This window comes from Pseudophryne corroboree, chromosome 3 (genome assembly GCF_028390025.1).
Source record: "Pseudophryne corroboree isolate aPseCor3 chromosome 3, aPseCor3.hap2, whole genome shotgun sequence".
NCBI classification, from domain to species: Eukaryota; Metazoa; Chordata; class Amphibia; order Anura; family Myobatrachidae; genus Pseudophryne; species Pseudophryne corroboree.
The window spans coordinates 441,078,922-441,097,851 of record NC_086446.1 but is presented as its reverse complement, the minus strand read 5'-3'; the positions used below and the strand labels follow the sequence as shown (position 1 = coordinate 441,097,851).

The 18,930-nt window shown below is 47.3% G+C and overlaps 36 non-coding genes across 36 annotated transcripts; 18 read left to right on the top strand and 18 right to left on the bottom strand.

Annotated features, from left to right (window-relative positions):
* Positions 1–1,171: 1,171 nt before the first annotated feature.
* On the bottom strand, positions 1,172–1,244 carry TRNAK-CUU (transfer RNA lysine (anticodon CUU)). Its single transcript has one exon. It is a non-coding gene; the product is annotated as a tRNA-Lys (tRNA).
* A 107-nt stretch (positions 1,245–1,351) lies between these two features.
* On the top strand, positions 1,352–1,422 carry TRNAG-GCC (transfer RNA glycine (anticodon GCC)). Its single transcript has one exon. It is a non-coding gene; the product is annotated as a tRNA-Gly (tRNA).
* Positions 1,423–2,469: 1,047 nt separating this feature from the next.
* On the top strand, positions 2,470–2,540 carry TRNAG-GCC (transfer RNA glycine (anticodon GCC)). Its single transcript has one exon. It is a non-coding gene; the product is annotated as a tRNA-Gly (tRNA).
* Positions 2,541–3,031: 491 nt separating this feature from the next.
* On the bottom strand, positions 3,032–3,104 carry TRNAK-CUU (transfer RNA lysine (anticodon CUU)). The gene has a single exon. It is a non-coding gene; the product is annotated as a tRNA-Lys (tRNA).
* Positions 3,105–3,211: 107 nt separating this feature from the next.
* TRNAG-GCC (transfer RNA glycine (anticodon GCC)) lies at positions 3,212–3,282 on the top strand. The gene has a single exon. It is a non-coding gene; the product is annotated as a tRNA-Gly (tRNA).
* Positions 3,283–3,401: 119 nt separating this feature from the next.
* TRNAK-CUU (transfer RNA lysine (anticodon CUU)) lies at positions 3,402–3,474 on the bottom strand. The gene has a single exon. It is a non-coding gene; the product is annotated as a tRNA-Lys (tRNA).
* A 107-nt stretch (positions 3,475–3,581) lies between these two features.
* TRNAG-GCC (transfer RNA glycine (anticodon GCC)) lies at positions 3,582–3,652 on the top strand. Its single transcript has one exon. It is a non-coding gene; the product is annotated as a tRNA-Gly (tRNA).
* Positions 3,653–4,513: 861 nt separating this feature from the next.
* Positions 4,514–4,586, bottom strand: TRNAK-CUU (transfer RNA lysine (anticodon CUU)). Its single transcript has one exon. It is a non-coding gene; the product is annotated as a tRNA-Lys (tRNA).
* Positions 4,587–4,693: 107 nt separating this feature from the next.
* TRNAG-GCC (transfer RNA glycine (anticodon GCC)) lies at positions 4,694–4,764 on the top strand. The gene has a single exon. It is a non-coding gene; the product is annotated as a tRNA-Gly (tRNA).
* Positions 4,765–5,254: 490 nt separating this feature from the next.
* Positions 5,255–5,327, bottom strand: TRNAK-CUU (transfer RNA lysine (anticodon CUU)). Its single transcript has one exon. It is a non-coding gene; the product is annotated as a tRNA-Lys (tRNA).
* Positions 5,328–5,434: 107 nt separating this feature from the next.
* TRNAG-GCC (transfer RNA glycine (anticodon GCC)) lies at positions 5,435–5,505 on the top strand. Its single transcript has one exon. It is a non-coding gene; the product is annotated as a tRNA-Gly (tRNA).
* Positions 5,506–6,362: 857 nt separating this feature from the next.
* TRNAK-CUU (transfer RNA lysine (anticodon CUU)) lies at positions 6,363–6,435 on the bottom strand. Its single transcript has one exon. It is a non-coding gene; the product is annotated as a tRNA-Lys (tRNA).
* Positions 6,436–6,542: 107 nt separating this feature from the next.
* TRNAG-GCC (transfer RNA glycine (anticodon GCC)) lies at positions 6,543–6,613 on the top strand. Its single transcript has one exon. It is a non-coding gene; the product is annotated as a tRNA-Gly (tRNA).
* Positions 6,614–7,104: 491 nt separating this feature from the next.
* TRNAK-CUU (transfer RNA lysine (anticodon CUU)) lies at positions 7,105–7,177 on the bottom strand. Its single transcript has one exon. It is a non-coding gene; the product is annotated as a tRNA-Lys (tRNA).
* A 107-nt stretch (positions 7,178–7,284) lies between these two features.
* On the top strand, positions 7,285–7,355 carry TRNAG-GCC (transfer RNA glycine (anticodon GCC)). Its single transcript has one exon. It is a non-coding gene; the product is annotated as a tRNA-Gly (tRNA).
* Positions 7,356–8,588: 1,233 nt separating this feature from the next.
* Positions 8,589–8,661, bottom strand: TRNAK-CUU (transfer RNA lysine (anticodon CUU)). The gene has a single exon. It is a non-coding gene; the product is annotated as a tRNA-Lys (tRNA).
* Positions 8,662–8,773: 112 nt separating this feature from the next.
* TRNAG-GCC (transfer RNA glycine (anticodon GCC)) lies at positions 8,774–8,844 on the top strand. Its single transcript has one exon. It is a non-coding gene; the product is annotated as a tRNA-Gly (tRNA).
* Positions 8,845–9,701: 857 nt separating this feature from the next.
* Positions 9,702–9,774, bottom strand: TRNAK-CUU (transfer RNA lysine (anticodon CUU)). The gene has a single exon. It is a non-coding gene; the product is annotated as a tRNA-Lys (tRNA).
* A 668-nt stretch (positions 9,775–10,442) lies between these two features.
* On the bottom strand, positions 10,443–10,515 carry TRNAK-CUU (transfer RNA lysine (anticodon CUU)). Its single transcript has one exon. It is a non-coding gene; the product is annotated as a tRNA-Lys (tRNA).
* Positions 10,516–10,622: 107 nt separating this feature from the next.
* Positions 10,623–10,693, top strand: TRNAG-GCC (transfer RNA glycine (anticodon GCC)). Its single transcript has one exon. It is a non-coding gene; the product is annotated as a tRNA-Gly (tRNA).
* Positions 10,694–11,554: 861 nt separating this feature from the next.
* Positions 11,555–11,627, bottom strand: TRNAK-CUU (transfer RNA lysine (anticodon CUU)). The gene has a single exon. It is a non-coding gene; the product is annotated as a tRNA-Lys (tRNA).
* A 112-nt stretch (positions 11,628–11,739) lies between these two features.
* Positions 11,740–11,810, top strand: TRNAG-GCC (transfer RNA glycine (anticodon GCC)). The gene has a single exon. It is a non-coding gene; the product is annotated as a tRNA-Gly (tRNA).
* A 119-nt stretch (positions 11,811–11,929) lies between these two features.
* Positions 11,930–12,002, bottom strand: TRNAK-CUU (transfer RNA lysine (anticodon CUU)). Its single transcript has one exon. It is a non-coding gene; the product is annotated as a tRNA-Lys (tRNA).
* A 107-nt stretch (positions 12,003–12,109) lies between these two features.
* Positions 12,110–12,180, top strand: TRNAG-GCC (transfer RNA glycine (anticodon GCC)). The gene has a single exon. It is a non-coding gene; the product is annotated as a tRNA-Gly (tRNA).
* An 861-nt stretch (positions 12,181–13,041) lies between these two features.
* TRNAK-CUU (transfer RNA lysine (anticodon CUU)) lies at positions 13,042–13,114 on the bottom strand. Its single transcript has one exon. It is a non-coding gene; the product is annotated as a tRNA-Lys (tRNA).
* Positions 13,115–13,221: 107 nt separating this feature from the next.
* On the top strand, positions 13,222–13,292 carry TRNAG-GCC (transfer RNA glycine (anticodon GCC)). Its single transcript has one exon. It is a non-coding gene; the product is annotated as a tRNA-Gly (tRNA).
* An 861-nt stretch (positions 13,293–14,153) lies between these two features.
* Positions 14,154–14,226, bottom strand: TRNAK-CUU (transfer RNA lysine (anticodon CUU)). The gene has a single exon. It is a non-coding gene; the product is annotated as a tRNA-Lys (tRNA).
* Positions 14,227–14,895: 669 nt separating this feature from the next.
* TRNAK-CUU (transfer RNA lysine (anticodon CUU)) lies at positions 14,896–14,968 on the bottom strand. The gene has a single exon. It is a non-coding gene; the product is annotated as a tRNA-Lys (tRNA).
* Positions 14,969–15,075: 107 nt separating this feature from the next.
* On the top strand, positions 15,076–15,146 carry TRNAG-GCC (transfer RNA glycine (anticodon GCC)). The gene has a single exon. It is a non-coding gene; the product is annotated as a tRNA-Gly (tRNA).
* Positions 15,147–16,007: 861 nt separating this feature from the next.
* On the bottom strand, positions 16,008–16,080 carry TRNAK-CUU (transfer RNA lysine (anticodon CUU)). Its single transcript has one exon. It is a non-coding gene; the product is annotated as a tRNA-Lys (tRNA).
* A 112-nt stretch (positions 16,081–16,192) lies between these two features.
* On the top strand, positions 16,193–16,263 carry TRNAG-GCC (transfer RNA glycine (anticodon GCC)). The gene has a single exon. It is a non-coding gene; the product is annotated as a tRNA-Gly (tRNA).
* A 119-nt stretch (positions 16,264–16,382) lies between these two features.
* TRNAK-CUU (transfer RNA lysine (anticodon CUU)) lies at positions 16,383–16,455 on the bottom strand. Its single transcript has one exon. It is a non-coding gene; the product is annotated as a tRNA-Lys (tRNA).
* A 107-nt stretch (positions 16,456–16,562) lies between these two features.
* On the top strand, positions 16,563–16,633 carry TRNAG-GCC (transfer RNA glycine (anticodon GCC)). The gene has a single exon. It is a non-coding gene; the product is annotated as a tRNA-Gly (tRNA).
* Positions 16,634–16,932: 299 nt separating this feature from the next.
* On the top strand, positions 16,933–17,003 carry TRNAG-GCC (transfer RNA glycine (anticodon GCC)). The gene has a single exon. It is a non-coding gene; the product is annotated as a tRNA-Gly (tRNA).
* Positions 17,004–17,864: 861 nt separating this feature from the next.
* On the bottom strand, positions 17,865–17,937 carry TRNAK-CUU (transfer RNA lysine (anticodon CUU)). Its single transcript has one exon. It is a non-coding gene; the product is annotated as a tRNA-Lys (tRNA).
* Positions 17,938–18,044: 107 nt separating this feature from the next.
* Positions 18,045–18,115, top strand: TRNAG-GCC (transfer RNA glycine (anticodon GCC)). Its single transcript has one exon. It is a non-coding gene; the product is annotated as a tRNA-Gly (tRNA).
* The last annotated feature ends 815 nt before the right edge of the window (positions 18,116–18,930 follow it).

The following is an 18,930-nucleotide window of genomic DNA, read 5'->3' as shown; positions in this document are numbered from 1 at the left end:
GTGGTGATGCAAGTATACACTGTTCCACATACAATGGTAAAGGAAGAGAAAAAAACAACTGCCCAACATGGAGCTCAAATACATGACCCTAAGATTAATAGTCTTATGCTCTAGCGACTGTGCTAGTCGGGCTTGGTTACGTAGGCTTGGAGGTGATGGCAAGGCAAGGCATCCTGACACTCCTGCTTTGTTTTATACACTAAAGTACATGAGTAAGTGTAAAATTAGGCATCTGTGGAGCATTGGTGGTTCAGTGGTAGAATTCTCGCCTGCCACGCGTGAGGCCTGGAATCGATTCCCGGCCAATGCAGTCCTGAGTTTTTGCTGATATGGCAGTGCATTTTGTGAAAGTGAGAACAGCCATTTGCGCTGTGGTGGTGCAAGTTGACAGTGTTCCACATACAATGGTACAGGAAAAGAAAAAAAACATCCGCCCAATGTGGGGCTCAAACCCACGACCCTGAGATTAAGAGTCTCATGCTTTACCGACTGAGTTAGCAATGCTTGGTAACCGAGGAGTTGTGGTGATGGCAAGGCAAGGCATCCTGACTCTCCTGCTTTGTTTTGTACACTAAAGTACATGAGTAAGTCTAAAATTAAGCATCTGTGGATCATTGGTGGTTCAGTGGTAGAAATCTAGCCGGCCATGTGGGAGGCCGGGTTCAATTCCCGGTCAATACATTCCTGAGTTTTTGCTGATAGGGCAGTGCATTTTGTGAAAGTGAGGACAGCCATTTGCGCTGTGGTGATGCAAGTATACACTGTTCCACATACAATGGTACAGGAAGAGAAAAAAACAACTGCCCAACATGGAGCTGAAATACATGACCCTAAGATTAATAGTCTTATGCTCTAGCGACTGTGCTAGTCGGGCTTGGTTACGTAGGCTTGGAGGTGATGGCAAGGCAAGGCATCCTGACACTCCTGCTTTGTTTTATACACTAAAGTACATGAGTAAGTGTAAAATTAGGCATCTGTGGAGCATTGGTGGTTCAGTGGTAGAATTCTCGCCTGCCACGCGTGAGGCCCGGAATCGATTCCCGGCCAATGCAGTCCTGAGTTTTTGCTGATATGGCAGTGTATTTTGTGAAAGTGAGGACAACCATTTGCGCTGTGGTGGTGCAAGTATACAGTGTTCCACATACAATGCTACAGAAAAAGAAAAAACATCCGCCCAACGTGGGGCTCGAACCCACGACCCTGAGATTAAGAGTCTCATGCTCTACCGACTGAGCTAGCCAGGCTTGGATGTGAATGTATGGAGGTGATGGCAAGGCAAGGCATCCTGACACTCCTGCTTTGTTTCATACACTAAAGTACACGAGTAAGTGTAAAATTAAGTATCTGTGGAGCATTGGTGGTTCAGTGGTAGAATTCTCGCCAGCCACGCGGGAGGCCCGGGTTCGATTCCCGGCCAATGCAGTCCTGAGTTTTTGCTGATATGGCAGTGCATTTTGTGAAAGTGAGGACAGCCATTTGCGCTGTGGTGGTGCAAGTTGACAGTGTTCCACATACAATGGTACAGGAAAAGAAAAAAAACATCCGCCCAATGTGGGGCTCGAACCCACGACCCTGAGATTAAGAGTCTCATGCTTTACCGACTGAGTTAGCAATGCTTGGTAACCGAGGAGTTGTGGTGGTGGTGATGGCAAGGCAAGGCATCCTGACTCTCCTGCTTTGTTTTGTACACTAAAGTACATGAGTAAGTCTAAAATTAAGCATCTGTGGATCATTGGTGGTTCAGTGGTAGAAATCTAGCCGGCCACGTGGGAGGCCGGGTTCAATTCCCGGTCAATACATTCCTGAGTTTTTGCTGATAGGGCAGTGCATTTTGTTAAAGTGAGGACAGCCATTTGCGCTGTGGTGATGCAAGTATACACTGTTCCACATACAATGGTACAGGAAGAGAAAAAAACAACTGCCCAACATGGAGCTCAAATACATGACCCTAAGATTAATAGTCTTATGCTCTAGCGACTGTGCTAGTCGGGCTTGGTTACGTAGGCTTGGAGGTGATGGCAAGGCAAGGCATCCTGACACTCCTGCTTTGTTTTATACACTAAAGTACATGAGTAAGTGTAAAATTAGGCATCTGTGGAGCATTGGTGGTTCAGTGGTAGAATTCTCGCCTGCCACGCGTGAGGCCCGGAATCGATTCCTGGCCAATGCAGTCCTGAGTTTTTGCTGATATGGCAGTGTATTTTGTGAAAGTGAGGACAGCCATTTGCGCTGTGGTGGTGCAAGTTGACAGTGTTCCACATACAATGGTACAGGAAAAGAAAAAACATCCGCCCAACGTGGGGCTCGAACCCACGACCCTGAGATTTAGAGTCTCATGCTCTACCGACTGAGCTAGCAAGGCTTGGTTGAGAATGTATGGAGGTGATGGCAAGGCAAGGCATCCTGACACTCCTGCTTTGTTTCATACACTAAAGTACACGAGTAAGTGTAAAATTAAGTATTTGTGGAGCATTGGTGGTTCAGTGGTAGAATTCTTGCCTGCCACGCGGGAGACCCGGGTTCGATTTCCGGCCAATGCAGTCCTGAATTTTTGCTGATATGGCAGTGCATTTTGTGAAAGTGAGGACAGCCATTTGCGCTGTGGTGGGGCAAGTTGACAGTGTTCCACATACAATGGTACAGGAAAAGAAAAAAAACATCCGCCCAATGTGGGGCTCAAACCCACGACCCTGAGATTAAGAGTCTCATGCTTTACCGACTGAGTTAGCAATGCTTGGTAACCGAGGAGTTGTGGTGATGGCAAGGCAAGGCATCCTGACTCTCCTGCTTTGTTTTGTACACTAAAGTACATGAGTAAGTCTAAAATTAAGCATCTGTGGATCATTGGTGGTTCAGTGGTAGAAATCTAGCCGGCCACGTGGGAGGCCGGGTTCAATTCCCGGTCAATACATTCCTGAGTTTTTGCTGATATGGCAGTGCATTTTTTTGAAAGTGAGGACAGCCATTTGCGCTGTGGTGGTGCAAGTATACAGTGTTCCACATACAATGGTACAGGAAAAGAAAAAACATCCGCCCAACGTGGGGCTCGAACCCACGACCCTGAGATTAAGAGTCTCATGCTCTACCGACTGAGCTAGCCAGGCTTGGTTGAGAATGTATGGAGGTGATGGCAAGGCAAGGCATCCTGACACTCCTGCTTTGTTTCATACACTAAAGTACACGAGTAAGTGTAAAATTAAGTATTTGTGGAGCATTGGTGGTTCAGTGGTAGAATTCTCGCCTGCCACGCGGGAGACCCGGGTTCGATTTCCGGCCAATGCAGTCCTGAATTTTTGCTGATATGGCAGTGCATTTTGTGAAATTGAGGACAGCCATTAGCGCTGTGGTGGGGCAAGTTGACAGTGTTCCACATACAATGGTACAGGAAAAGAAAAAACATCCGCCCAACGTGGGTCTCGAACCCACGACCCTGAGATTAAGAGTCTCATGCTCTACCGACTGAGCTAGCCGGGCTTTGTTGAGAATGTATAAAGGTGATGGCAAGGCAAGGCATCCTGACACTCCTGCTTTATTTCATACACTAAAGTACACGAGTAAGTGTAAAGTTAAGTATCTGTGGAGCATTGGTGGTTCAGTGGTAGAATTCTCACCTGCCACGCGGGAGGCCCGGGTTCGATTTCCGGCCAATGCAGTCCTGAATTTTTGCTGATATGGCAGTGCATTTTGTGAAAGTGAGGACAGCCATTTGCGCTGTGGTGGTGCAAGTTGACAGTGTTCCACATACAATGGTACAGGAAAAGAAAAAAAACATCCGCCCAATGTGGGGCTCGAACCCACGACCCTGAGATTAAGAGTCTCATGCTTTACCGACTGAGTTAGCAATGCTTGGTAACCGAGGAGTTGTGGTGATGGCAAGGCAAGGCATCCTGACTCTCCTGCTTTGTTTTGTACACTAAAGTACATGAGTAAGTCTAAAATTAAGCATCTGTGGATCATTGGTGGTTCAGTGGTAGAAATCTAGCCGGCCACGTGGGAGGCCGGGTTCAATTCCCGGTCAATACATTCCTGAGTTTTTGCTGATAGGGCAGTGCATTTTGTGAAAGTGAGGACAGCCATTTGCGCTGTGGTGATGCAAGAATACACTGTTCCACATACAATGGTAAAGGAAGAGAAAAAAACAACTGCCCAACATGGAGCTCAAATACATGACCCTAAGATTAATAGTCTTATGCTCTAGCGACTGTGCTAGTCGGGCTTGGTTACGTAGGCTTGGAGGTGATGGCAAGGCAAGGCATCCTGACACTCCTGCTTTGTTTTATACACTAAAGTACATGAGTAAGTGTAAAATTAGGCATCTGTGGAGCATTGGTGGTTCAGTGGTAGAATTCTTGCCTGCCACTCGTGAGGCCCGGAATCGATTCCCGGCCAATGCAGTCCTGAGTTTTTGCTGATATGGCAGTGTATTTTGTGAAAGTGAGGACAGCCATTTGCGCTGTGGTGGTGCAAGTTGACAGTGTTCCACATACAATGGTACAGGAAAAGAAAAAACATCCGCCCAACGTGGGGCTCGAACCCACGACCCTGAGATTAAGAGTCTCATGCTCTACCGACTGAGCTAGCCAGGCTTGGTTGAGAATGTATAAAGGTGATGGCAAGGCAAGGCATTCTGACACTCCTGCTTTATTTCATACACTAAAGTACACGAGTAAGTGTAAAGTTAAGTATCTGTGGAGCATTGGTGGTTCAGTGGTAGATTTCTCGCCTGCCACGCGGGAGGCCCGGGTTCGATTTCCGGCCAATGCAGTCCTGAATTTTTGCTGATATGGCAGTGCATTTTGTGAAAGTGAGGACAGCCATTTGCGCTGTGGTGGTGCAAGTTGACAGTGTTCCACATACAATGGTACAGGAAAAGAAAAAAAACATCCGCCCAATGTGGGGCTCGAACCCACGACCCTGAGATTAAGAGTCTCATGCTTTACCGACTGATTTAGCAATGCTTGGTAACCAAGGAGTAGTGGTGATGGCAAGGCAAGGCATCCTGACTCTCCTGCTTTGTTTTGTACACTAAAGTACATGAGTAAGTCTAAAATTAAGCATCTGTGGATCATTGGTGGTTCAGTGGTAGAAATCTATCCGGCCACGTGGGAGGCCGGGTTCAATTCCCGGTCAATACATTCCTGAGTTTTTGCTGATAGGGCAGTGCATTTTGTGAAAGTGAGGACAGCCATTTGCGCTGTGGTGGTGCAAGTATACAGTGTTCCACATACAATGGTACAGAAAAAGAAAAAACATCCGCCCAACGTGGGGCTCGAACCCACGACCCTGAGATTAAGAGTCTCATGCTCTACCGACTGAGCTAGCCAGGCTTGGTTGAGAATGTATGGAGGTGATGGCAAGGCAAGGCATCCTGACACTCCTGCTTTATTTCATACACTAAAGTACACGAGTAAGTGTAAAATTAAGTATCCGTGGAGCATTGGTGGTTCAGTGGTAGAATTCTCGCCTGCCACGCGGGAGGCCCGGGTTCGATTCCCGGCCAATGCAGTGCTGAGTCTTTGCTGATATGGCAGTGCATTTTGTGAAAGTGAGGACAGCCATTTGCGCTGTGGTGGGGCAAGTTGACAGTGTTCCACATACAGTGGTACAGGAAAAGAAAAAAAAGCATCCGCCCAATGTGGGGCTCGAACCCACGACCTTGAGATTAAGAGTCTCATGCTTTACCGACTGAGTTAGCAATGCTTGGTAACCGAGGAGTTGTGGTGATGGCAAGGCAAGGCATCCTGACTCTCCTGCTTTGTTTTGTACACTAAAGTACATGAGTAAGTCTAAAATTAAGCATCTGTGGATCATTGGTGGTTCAGTGGTAGAAATCTAGCCGGCCACGTGGGATGCCGGGTTCAATTCCCGGTCAATACATTCCTGAGTTTTTGCTGATAGGGCAGTGCATTTTGTGAAAGTGAGGACAGCCATTTGCGCTGTGGTGATGCAAGTATACACTGTTCCACATACAATGGTAAATGAAGAGAAAAAAACAACTGCCCAACATGGAGCTCAAATACATGACCCTAAGATTAATAGTCTTATGCTCTAGCGACTGTGCTAGTCGGGCTTGGTTACGTAGGCTTGGAGGTGATGGCAAGGCATCCTGACACTCCTGCTTTGTTTTATACACTAAAGTACATGAGTAAGTGTAAAATTAGGCATCTGTGGAGCATTGGTGGTTCAGTGGTAGAATTCTCGCCTGCCACTCGTGAGGCCCGGAATCGATTCCCGGCCAATGCAGTCCTGAGTTTTTGCTGATATGGCAGTGTATTTTGTGAAAGTGAGGACAGCCATTTGCGCTGTGGTTGTGCAAGTTGACAGTGTTCCACATACAATGGTACAGGAAAAGAAAAAACATCTGCCCAACGTGGGGCTCGAACCCACGACCCTGAGATTAAGAGTCTCATGCTCTACCGACTGAGCTAGCCAGGCTTGGTTGAGAATGTATAAAGGTGATGGCAAGGCAAGGCATCCTGACACTCCTGCTTTATTTCATACACTAAAGTACACGAGTAAGTGTAAAGTTAAGTATCTGTGGAGCATTGGTGGTTCAGTGGTAGAATTCTCGCCTGCCACGCGGGAGGCCCGGGTTCGATTTCCGGCCAATGCAGTCCTGACTTTTTGCTGATATGGCAGTGCATTTTGTGTAAGTGAGGACAGCCATTTGCGCTGTGGTGGTGCAAGTTGACAGTGTTCCACATACAATGGTACAGGAAAAGAAAAAAAAACATCCGCCCAATGTGGGGCTCGAACCCACGACCCTGAGATTAAGAGTCTCATGCTTTACCGACTGAGTTAGCAATGCTTGGTAACCGAGGAGTTGTGGTGATGGCAAGGCAAGGCATCCTGACTCTCCTGCTTTGTTTTGTACACTAAAGTACATGAGTAAGTCTAAAATTAAGCATCTGTGGATCATTGGTGGTTCAGTGGTAGAAATCTAGCCGGCCACGTGAGAGGCCGGGTTCAATTCCCGGTCAATACATTCCTGAGTTTTTGCTGATAGGGCAGTGCATTTTGTGAAAGTGAGGACAGCCATTTGCGCTGTGGTGGTGCAAGTATACAGTGTTCCACATACAATGGTACAGAAAAAGAAAAAACATCCACCCAACGTGGGGCTCGAACCCACGACCCTGAGATTAAGAGTCTCATGCTCTACCGACTGAGCTAGCCAGGCTTGGTTGAGAATGTATGGAGGTGATGGCAAGGCAAGGCATCCTGACACTCCTGCTTTATTTCATACACTAAAGTACACGAGTAAGTGTAAAATTAAGTATCTGTGGAGCATTGGTGGTTCAGTGGTAGAATTCTCGCCTGCCACGCGGGAGGCCTGGGTTCGATTCCCGGCCAATGCAGTCCTGAGTTTTTGCTGATATGGCAGTGCATTTTGTGAAAGTGAGGACAGCCATTTGCGCTGTGGTGGGGCAAGTTGACAGTGTTCCACATACAATGGTACAGGAAAAGAAAAAAAACATCCACCCAATGTGGGGCTCGAACCCACGACCCTGAGATTAAGAGTCTCATGCTTTACCGACTGAGTTAGCAATGCTTGGTAACCGAGGAGTTATGGTGATGGCAAGGCAAGGCATCCTGACTCTCTTGCTTTGTTTTGTACACTAAAGTACATGAGTAAGTCTAAAATTAAGCATCTGTGGATCATTGGTGGTTCAGTGGTAGAAATCTAGCCGGCCACGTGGGAGGCCGGGTTCAATTCCCGGTCAATACATTCCTGAGTTTTTGCTGATAGGGCAGTGCATTTTGTGAAAGTGAGGACAGCCATTTGCGCTGTGGTGATGCAAGTATACACTGTTCCACATACAATGGTACAGGAAGAGAAAAAAACAACTGCCCAACATGGAGCTCAAATACATGACCCTAAGATTAATAGTCTTATGCTCTAGCGACTGTGCTAGTCGGGCTTGGTTACGTAGGCTTGGAGGTGATGGCAAGGCAAGGCATCCTGACACTCCTGCTTTGTTTTATACACTAAAGTACATGAGTAAGTGTAAAATTAGGCATCTGTGGAGCATTGGTGGTTCAGTGGTAGAATTCTCGCATGCCACGCGTGAGGCCCGGAATCGATTCCCGGCCAATGCAGTCCTGAGTTTTTGCTGATATGGCAGTGTATTTTGTGAAAGTGAGGACAGCCATTTGCGCTGTGGTGGTGCAAGTATACAGTGTTCCACATACAATGGTACAGGAAAAGAAAAAAAACATCCACCCAATGTGGGGCTCGAACCCACGACCCTGAGATTAAGAGTCTCATGCTTTACCGACTGAGTTAGCAATGCTTGGTAACCGAGGAGTTATGGTGATGGCAAGGCAAGGCATCCTGACTCTCTTGCTTTGTTTTGTACACTAAAGTACATGAGTAAGTGTAAAATTAGGCATCTGTGGAGCATTGGTGGTTCAGTGGTAGAATTCTCGCATGCCACGCGTGAGGCCCGGAATCGATTCCCGGCCAATGCAGTCCTGAGTTTTTGCTGATATGGCAGTGTATTTTGTGAAAGTGAGGACAGCCATTTGCGCTGTGGTGGTGCAAGTATACAGTGTTCCACATACAATGGTACAGGAAAAGAAAAAACATCCGCCCAACGTGGGGCTCGAACCCACGACCCTGAGATTAAGATTCTCATGCTCTACCGACTGAGCTAGCCAGGCTTGGTTGCAAATGTATGGAGGTGATGGCAAGGCAAGGCAAGGCATCCTGACACTCCTGCTTTGTTTCATACACTAAAGTACACGAGTAAGTGTAAAATTAAGTAACTGTGGAGCATTGGTGGTTCAGTGGTATAATTCTCGCCTGCCAAGCGGGAGGCCCGGGTTCGATTTCCGGCCAATGCAGTCCTGAATTTTTGCTGATATGGTAGTGCATTTTGTGAAAGTGAGGACAGCCATTTGCGCTGTGGTGGGGCAAGTTGACAGTGTTCCACATACAGTGGTACAGGAAAAGAAAAAAAAGCATCCGCCCAATGTGGGGCTCGAACCCACGACCTTGAGATTAAGAGTCTCATGCTTTACCGACTGAGTTAGCAATGCTTGGTAACCGAGGAGTTGTGGTGATGGCAAGGCAAGGCATCCTGACTCTCCTGCTTTGTTTTGTACACTAAAGTACATGAGTAAGTCTAAAATTAAGCATCTGTGGATCATTGGTGGTTCAGTGGTAGAAATCTAGCCGGCCACGTGGGATGCCGGGTTCAATTCCCGGTCAATACATTCCTGAGTTTTTGCTGATAGGGCAGTGCATTTTGTGAAAGTGAGGACAGCCATTTGCGCTGTGGTGATGCAAGTATACACTGTTCCACATACAATGGTAAATGAAGAGAAAAAAACAACTGCCCAACATGGAGCTCAAATACATGACCCTAAGATTAATAGTCTTATGCTCTAGCGACTGTGCTAGTCGGGCTTGGTTACGTAGGCTTGGAGGTGATGGCAAGGCATCCTGACACTCCTGCTTTGTTTTATACACTAAAGTACATGAGTAAGTGTAAAATTAGGCATCTGTGGAGCATTGGTGGTTCAGTGGTAGAATTCTCGCCTGCCACTCGTGAGGCCCGGAATCGATTCCCGGCCAATGCAGTCCTGAGTTTTTGCTGATATGGCAGTGTATTTTGTGAAAGTGAGGACAGCCATTTGCGCTGTGGTTGTGCAAGTTGACAGTGTTCCACATACAATGGTACAGGAAAAGAAAAAACATCCGCCCAACGTGGGGCTCGAACCCACGACCCTGAGATTAAGAGTCTCATGCTCTACCGACTGAGCTAGCCAGGCTTGGTTGAGAATGTACAAAGGTGATGGAAAGGCAAGGCATCCTGACACTCCTGCTTTATTTCATACACTAAAGTACACGAGTAAGTGTAAAGTTAAGTATCTGTGGAGCATTGGTGGTTCAGTGGTAGAATTCTCGCCTGCCACGCGGGAGGCCCGGGTTCGATTTCCGGCCAATGAAGTCCTGAATTTTTGCTGATATGGTAGTGCATTTTGTGAAAGTGAGGACAGCCATTTGCGCTGTGGTGGTGCAAGTTGACAGTGTTCCACATACAATGGTACAGGAAAAGAAAAAAAACATCCGCCCAATGTGGGGCTCGAACCCACGACCCTGAGATTAAGAGTCTCATGCTTTACCGACTGAGTTAGCAATGCTTGGTAAGCGAGGAGTTGTGGTGATGGCAAGGCAAGGCATCCTGACTCTCCTGCTTTGTTTTGTACACTAAAGTACATGAGTAAGTCTAAAATTAAGCATCTGTGGATCATTGGTGGTTCAGTGGTAGAAATCTAGCCGGCCACGTGGGAGGCCGGGTTCAATTCCGGGTCAATACATTCCTGAGTTTTTGCTGATAGGGCAGTGCATTTTGTGAAAGTGAGGACAGTCATTTGCGCTGTGGTGGTGCAAGTATACAGTGTTCCACATACAATGGTACAGGAAAGGAAAAAACATCCACCCAACGTGGGGCTCGAACCCACGACCCTGAGATTAAGAGTCTCATGCTCTACCGACTGAGCTAGCCAGGCTTGGTTGAGAATGTATGGAGGTGATGGCAAGGCAAGGCATCCTGACACTCCTGCTTTGTTTCATACACTAAAGTACACGAGTAAGTGTAAAATTAAGTACCTGTGGAGCATTGGTGGTTCAGTGGTAGAATTCTCGCCTGCCACGCGGGAGGCCCGGGTTCGATTTCCGGCCAATGCAGTCCTGAATTTTTGCTGATATGGCAGTGCATTTTGTGAAAGTGAGGACAGCCATTTGCGCTGTGGTGGTGCAAGTTGACAGTGTTCCACATACAATGGTACAGGAAAAGAAAAAAAACATCCGCCCAATGTGGGGCTCGAACCAACGACCCTGAGATTAAGAGTCTCATGCTTTACCGACTGAGTTAGCAATGCTTGGTAACCGAGGATTTGTGGTGATGGCAAGGCAAGGCATCCTGACTCTCCTGCTTTGTTTTGTACACTAAAGTACATGAGTAAGTCTAAAATTAAGCATCTGTGGAACATTGGTGGTTCAGTGGTAGAAATCTAGCCGGCCACGTGGGTGGCCGGGTTCAATTCCCGGTCAATACATTCCTGAGTTTTTGCTGATAGGGCAGTGCATTTTGTGAAAGTGAGGACAGCCATTTGCGCTGTGGTGATGCAAGTATACACTGTTCCACATACAATGGTAAAGGAAGAGAAAAAAACAACTGCCCAACATGGAGCTCAAATACATGACCCTAAGATTAATAGTCTTATGCTCTAGCGACTGTGCTAGTCGGGCTTGGTTACGTAGGCTTGGAGGTGATGGCAAGGCAAGGCATCCTGACACTCCTGCTTTGTTTTATACACTAAAGTACATGAGTAAGTGAAAAATTAGGCATCTGTGGAACATTGGTGGTTCAGTGGTAGAATTCTCGCCTGCCACTCGTGAGGCCCGGAATCGATTCCCGGCCAATGCAGTCCTGAGTTTTTGCTGATATGGCAGTGTATTTTGTGAAAGTGAGGACAGCCATTTGCGCTGTGGTGGTGCAAGTATACAGTGTTCCACATACAATGGTACAGGAAAAGAAAAAACATCCGCCCAACGTGGGGCTCGAACCCACGACCCTGAGATTAAGAGTCTCATCCTCTACCGACTGAGCTAGCCAGGCTTGGTTGCTAATGTATGGAGGTGATGGCAAGGCAAGGCAAGGCATCCTGACACTCCTGCTTTGTTTCATACACTAAAGTACACGAGTAAGTGTAAAATTAAGTACCTGTGGAGCATTGGTGGTTCAGTGGTAGAATTCTTGTCTGCCACGCGGGAGGCCTGGGTTCGATTCCCGGCCAATGCAGTCCTGATTTTTTGCTGATATGGCAGTGCATTTTGTGAAAGTGAGGACAGCCATTTGCGCTGTGGTGGTGCAAGTTGACAGTGTTCCACATACAATGGTACAGGAAAAGAAAAAACATCCGCCCAACGTGGGGCACGAACCCACGACCCTGAGATTAAGAGTCTCATGCTCTACCGACTGAGCTAGCCAGGCTTGGTTGAGAATATATGGAGGTGATGGCAAGGCAAGGCATCCTGACACTCCTGATTTGTTTCATACACTAAAGTACACGAGTAAGTGTGAAATTAAGTACCTGTGGAGCATTGGTGGTTCAGTGGTAGAATTCTCGCTTGCCACGCGGGAGGCCTGGGTTCGATTCCCGGCCAATGCAGTCCTGATTTTTTGCTGATATGGCAGTGCATTTTGTGAAAGTGAGGACAACCATTTGCGCTGTGGTGGTGCAAGTTGACAGTGTTCCACATACAATGGTACAGGAAAAGAAAAAAAACATCCGCCCAATGTGGGGCTCGAACCCACGACCCTGAGATTAAGAGTCTCATGCTTTACCGACTGAGTTAGCAATGCTTGGTAACCGAAGAGTTGTGGTGATGGCAAGGCAAGGCATCCTGACTCTCCTGCTTTGTTTTGTACACTAAAGTACATGAGTAAGTCTAAAATTAAGCATCTGTGGATCATTGGTGGTTCTGTGGTAGAAATCTAGCCGTCCACGTGGGAGGCCGGGTTCAATTCCCGGTCAATACATTCCTGAGTTTTTGCTGATAGGGCAGTGCATTTTGTGAAAGTGAGGACAGCCATTTACGCTGTGGTGATGCAAGTATACACTGTTCCACATACAATGGTACAGGAAGAGAAAAAAACAACTGCCCAACATGGAGCTCAAATACATGACCCTAAGATTAATAGTCTTATGCTCTAGCGACTGTGCTAGTCGGGCTTGGTTACGTAGGCTTGGAGGTGATGGCAAGGCAAGGCATCCTGATACTCCTGCTTTGTTTTATACACTAAAGTACATGAGTAAGTGTAAAATTAGGCATCTGTGGAGCATTGGTGGTTCAGTGGTAGAATTCTCGCCTGCCACGCGTGAGGCCCGCAATCGATTCCCGGCCAATGCAGTCCTGAGTTTTTGCTGATATGGCAGTGTATTTTGTGAAAGTGAGGACAGCCATTTGCGCTGTGGTGGTGCAAGTATACAGTGTTCCACATACAATGGTACAGGAAAAGAAAAAACATCCGCCCAACGTGGGGCTCGAACCCACGACCCTGAGATTAAGAGTCTCATGCTCTACCGACTGAGCTAGCCAGGCTTGGTTGCGAACGTATGGTGGTGATGGCAAGGCAAGGCATCCTGACACTCCTGCTTTGTTTCATACACTAAAGTACACGAGTAAGTGTAAAATTAAGTACCTGTGGAGCATTGGTGGTTCAGTGGTAGAAGTCTCGCCTGCCACGCGGGAGGCCCGGGTTCGATTCCCGGCCAATGCAGTCCTGATTTTTTGCTGATATGGCAGTGCATTTTGTGAAAGTGAGGACAGCCATTTGCGCTGTGGTGGTGCAAGTTGACAGTGTTCCACATACAATGGTACAGGAAAAGAGTAAAAACATCCGCCCAATGTGGGGCTCGAACCCACGACCCTGAGATTAAGAGTCTCATGCTTTACCGACTGAGTTAGCAATGCTTGGTAACCGAGGAGTTGTGGTGATGGCAAGGCAAGGCATCCTGACTCTCCTGCTTTGTTTTGTACACTAAAGTACATGAGTAAGTCTAAAATTAAGCATCTGTGGATCATTGGTGGTTCAGTGGTAGAAATCTAGCCGGCCACGTGGGAGGCCGGGTTCAATTCCCGGTCAATACATTCCTGAGTTTTTGCTGATAGGGCAGTGCATTTTGTGAAAGTGAGGACAGCCATTTGCGCTGTGGTGATGCAAGTATACACTGTTCCACATACAATGGTACAGGAAGAGAAAAAAACAACTGCCCAACATGGAGCTCAAATACATGACCCTAAGATTAATAGTCTTATGCTCTAGCGACTGTGCTAGTCGGGCTTGGTTACGTAGGCTTGGAGGTGATGTCAAGGCAAGGCATCCTGACACTCCTGCTTTGTTTTATACACTAAAGTACATGAGTAAGTGAAAAATTAGGCATCTGTGGAGCATTGGTGGTTCAGTGGTAGAATTCTCGCCTGCCACTCGTGAGGCCCGGAATCGATTCCCGGCCAATGCAGTCCTGAGTTTTTGCTGATATGGCAGTGTATTTTGTGAAAGTGAGGACAGCCATTTGCGCTGTGGTGGTGGAAGTATACAGTGTTCCACATACAATGGTACAGGAAAAGAAAAAACATCCGCCCAACGTGGGGTTCGAACCCACGACCCTGAGATTAAGAGTCTCATGCTCTACCGACTGAGCTAGCCAGGCTTGGTTGAGAATGTATGAAAGGTGATGGCAAGGCAAGGCATCCTGACACTCCTGCTTTATTTCATACACTAAAGTACACGAGTAAGTGTAAAGTTAAGTATCTGTGGAGCATTGGTGGTTCAGTGGTAGAATTCTCGCCTGCCACACGGGAGGCCCGCGTTCGATTTCCGGCCAATGCAGTCCTGAATTTTTGCTGATATGGCAGTGCATTTTGTGAAAGTGAGGACAGCCATTTGCGCTGTGGTGGTGCAAGTTGACAGTGTTCCACATACAATGGTACAGGAAAAGAAAAAAAACATCCGCCCAATGTGGGGCTCGAACCCACGACCCTGACATTAAGAGTCTCATGCTTTACCAACTGAGTTAGCAATGCTTGGTAAGCGAGGAGTTGTGGTGATGGCAAGGCAAGGCATCCTGACTCTCCTGCTTTGTTTTGTACACTAAAGTACATGAGTAAGTCTAAAATTAAGCATCTGTGGATCATTGGTGGTTCAGTGGTAGAAATCTAGCCGGCCACGTGGGAGGCCGGGTTCAATTCCGGGTCAATACATTCCTGAGTTTTTGCTGATAGGGCAGTGCATTTTGTGAAAGTGAGGACAGCCATTTGCGCTGTGGTGGTGCAAGTATACAGTGTTCCACATACAATGGTACAGGAAAGGAAAAAACATCCGCCCAACGTGGGGCTCGAACCCACGACCCTGAGATTAAGAGTCTCATGCTTTACCGACTGAGCTAGCCAGGCTTGGTTGAGAATGTATGGAGGTGATGGCAAGGCAAGGCATCCTGACACTCCTGCTTTGTTTCATACACTAAAGTACACGAGTAAGTGTAAAATTAAGTACTTGTGGAGCATTGGTGGTTCAGTGGTAGAATTCTCGCCTGCCACGCGGGAGGCCCGGGTTCGATTCCCGGCCAATGCAGTCCTGATGTTTTGCTGATATGGCAGTGCATTTTGTGAAAGTGAGGACAGCCATTTGCGCTGTGGTGGTGCAAGTTGACAGTGTTCCACATACAATGGTACAGGAAAAGAAAAAAAACATCCGCCCAATGTGGGGCTCGAACCCACGACCCTGAGATTAAGAGTCTCATGCTTTACCGACTGAGTTAGCAATGGTTGGTAACCGAGGAGTTGTGGTGATGGCAAGGCAAGGCATCCTGACTCTCCTGCTTTGTTTTGTACACTAAAGTACATGAGTAAGTCTAAAATTAAGCATCTGTGGATCGTTGGTGGTTCAGTGGTAGAAATCTAGCTGGCCACGTGGGAGGCCGGGTTCAATTCCCGGTCAATACATTCCTGAGTTTTTGCTGATAGGGCAGTGCATTTTGTGAAAGTGAGGACAGCCATTTACGCTGTGGTGATGCAAGTATACACTGTTCCACATACAATGGTACAGGAAGAGAAAAAAACAACTGCCCAACATGGAGTTCAAATACATGACCCTAAGATTAATAGTCTTATGCTCTAGCGACTGTGCTAGTCGGGCTTGTTTACGTAGGCTTGGAGGTGATGGCAAGGCAAGGCATCCTGATACTCCTGCTTTGTTTTATACACTAAAGTACATGAGTAAGTGTAAAATTAGGCATCTGTGGAGCATTGGTGGTTCAGTGGTAGAATTCTCGCCTGCCACACGTGAGGCCCGGAATCGATTCCCGGCCAATGCAGTCCTGAGTTTTTGCTGATATGGCAGTGTATTTTGTGAAAGTGAGGACAGCCATTTGCGCTGTGGTGGTGCAAGTATACAGTGTTCCACATACAATGGTACAGGAAAAGAAAAAACATCCGCCCAACGTGGGGCTCGAACCCACGACCCTGAGATTAAGAGTCTCATCCTCTACCGACTGAGCTAGCCAGGCTTGGTTGCTAATGTATGGAGGTGATGGCAAGGCAAGGCAAGGCATCCTGACACTCCTGCTTTGTTTCATACACTAAAGTACACGAGTAAGTGTAAAATTAAGTACCTGTGGAGCATTGGTGGTTCAGTGGTAGAATTCTTGTCTGCCACGCGGGAGGCCTGGGTTCGATTCCCGGCCAATGCAGTCCTGATTTTTTGCTGATATGGCAGTGCATTTTGTGAAAGTGAGGACAGCCATTTGCGCTGTGGTGGTGCAAGTTGACAGTGTTCCACATACAATGGTACAGGAAAAGAAAAAACATCCGCCCAACGTGGGGCACGAACCCACGACCCTGAGATTAAGAGTCTCATGCTCTACCGACTGAGCTAGCCAGGCTTGGTTGAGAATATATGGAGGTGATGGCAAGGCAAGGCATCCTGACACTCCTGATTTGTTTCATACACTAAAGTACACGAGTAAGTGTGAAATTAAGTACTTGTGGAGCATTGGTGGTTCAGTGGTAGAATTCTCGCTTGCCACGCGGGAGGCCTGGGTTCGATTCCCGGCCAATGCAGTCCTGATTTTTTGCTGATATGGCAGTGCATTTTGTGAAAGTGAGGACAACCATTTGCGCTGTGGTGGTGCAAGTTGACAGTGTTCCACATACAATGGTACAGGAAAAGAAAAAACATCCGCCCAACGTGGGGCTCGAACCCACGACCCTGAGATTAAGAGTCTCATGCTCTACCGACTGAGTTAGCCATGCTTGGTTGAGAACGTATGGAGGTGATGGCAAGGCAAGGCATCCTGACACTCCTGCTTTGTTTCATACACTAAAGTACACGAGTAAGTGTAACATTAAGTACCTGTGGAGCATTGGTGGTTCAGTGGTAGAATTCCCGCCTGCCACGCGGGAGGCCCGGGTTCGATTCCCGGCCAATGCAGTCCTAAGTTTTTGCTGATAAGGCAGTGCATTTTGTGAAAGTGAGGACAGCCATTTGCGCTGTGGTGGTGCAAGTTGACAGTGTTCCACATACAATGGTACAGGAAAAGAAAAAAAACATCCGCCCAATGTGGGGCTCGAACCCACGACCCTGAGATTAAGAGTCTCATGCTTTACCGACTGAGTTAGCAATGCTTGGTAACCGAAGAGTTGTGGTGATGGCAAGGCAAGGCATCCTGACTCTCCTGCTTTGTTTTGTACACTAAAGTACATGAGTAAGTCTAAAATTAAGCATCTGTGGATCATTGGTGGTTCTGTGGTAGAAATCTAGCCGTCCACGTGGGAGGCCGGGTTCAATTCCCGGTCAATACATTCCTGAGTTTTTGCTGATAGGGCAGTGCATTTTGTGAAAGTGAGGACAGCCATTTACGCTGTGGTGATGCAAGTATACACTGTTCCACATACAATGGTACAGGAAGAGAAAAAAACAACTGCCCAACATGGAGCTCAAATACATGACCCTAAGATTAATAGTCTTATGCTCTAGCGACTGTGCTAGTCGGGCTTGGTTACGTAGGCTTGGAGGTGATGGCAAGGCAAGGCATCCTGATACTCCTGCTTTGTTTTATACACTAAAGTACATGAGTAAGTGTAAAATTAGGCATCTGTGGAGCATTGGTGGTTCAGTGGTAGAATTCTCGCCTGCCACGCGTGAGGCCCGCAATCGATTCCCGGCCAATGCAGTCCTGAGTTTTTGCTGATATGGCAGTGTATTTTGTGAAAGTGAGGACAGCCATTTGCGCTGTGGTGGTGCAAGTATACAGTGTTCCACATACAATGGTACAGGAAAAGAAAAAACATCCGCCCAACGTGGGGCTCGAACCCACGACCCTGAGATTAAGAGTCTCATGCTCTACCGACTGAGCTAGCCAGGCTTGGTTGCGAACGTATGGTGGTGATGGCAAGGCAAGGCATCCTGACACTCCTTCTTTGTTTCATACACTAAAGTACACGAGTAAGTGTAAAATTAAGTACCTGTGGAGCATTGGTGGTTCAGTGGTAGAATTCTTGCCTGCCACGCGGGAGGCCCGGGTTCGATTCCCGGCCAATGCAGTCCTGATTTTTTGCTGATATGGCAGTGCATTTTGTGAAAGTGAGGACAGCCATTTGCGCTGTGGTGGTGCAAGTTGACAGTGTTCCACATACAATGGTACAGGAAAAGAATAAAAACATCCGCCCAATGTGGGGCTCGAACCCACGACCCTGAGATTAAGAGTCTCATGCTTTACCGACTGAGTTAGCAATGCTTGGTAACCGAGGAGTTGTGGTGATGGCAAGGCAAGGCATCCTGACTCTCCTGCTTTGTTTTGTACACTAAAGTACATGAGTAAGTCTAAAATTAAGCATCTGTGGATCATTGGTGGTTCAGTGGTAGAAATCTAGCCGGCCACGTGGGAGGCCGGGTTCAATTCCCGGTCAATACATTCCTGAGTTTTTGCTGATAGGGCAGTGCATTTTGTGAAAGTGAGGACAGCCATTTGCGCTGTGGTGATGCAAGTATACACTGTTCCACATACAATGGTACAGGAAGAGAAAAAAACAACTGCCCAACATGGAGCTCAAATACATGACCCTAAGATTAATAGTCTTATGCTCTAGCGACTGTGCTAGTCGGGCTTGGTTACGTAGGCTTGGAGGTGATGTCAAGGCAAGGCATCCTGACACTCCTGCTTTGTTTTATACACTAAAGTACATGAGTAAGTGTAAAATTAGGCATCTGTGGAGCATTGGTGGTTCAGTGGTAGAATTCTCGCCTGCCACTCGTGAGGCCCGGAATCGATTCCCGGCCAATGCAGTCCTGAGTTTTTGCTGATATGGCAGTGTATTTTGTGAAAGTGAGGACAGCCATTTGCGCTGTGGTGGTGCAA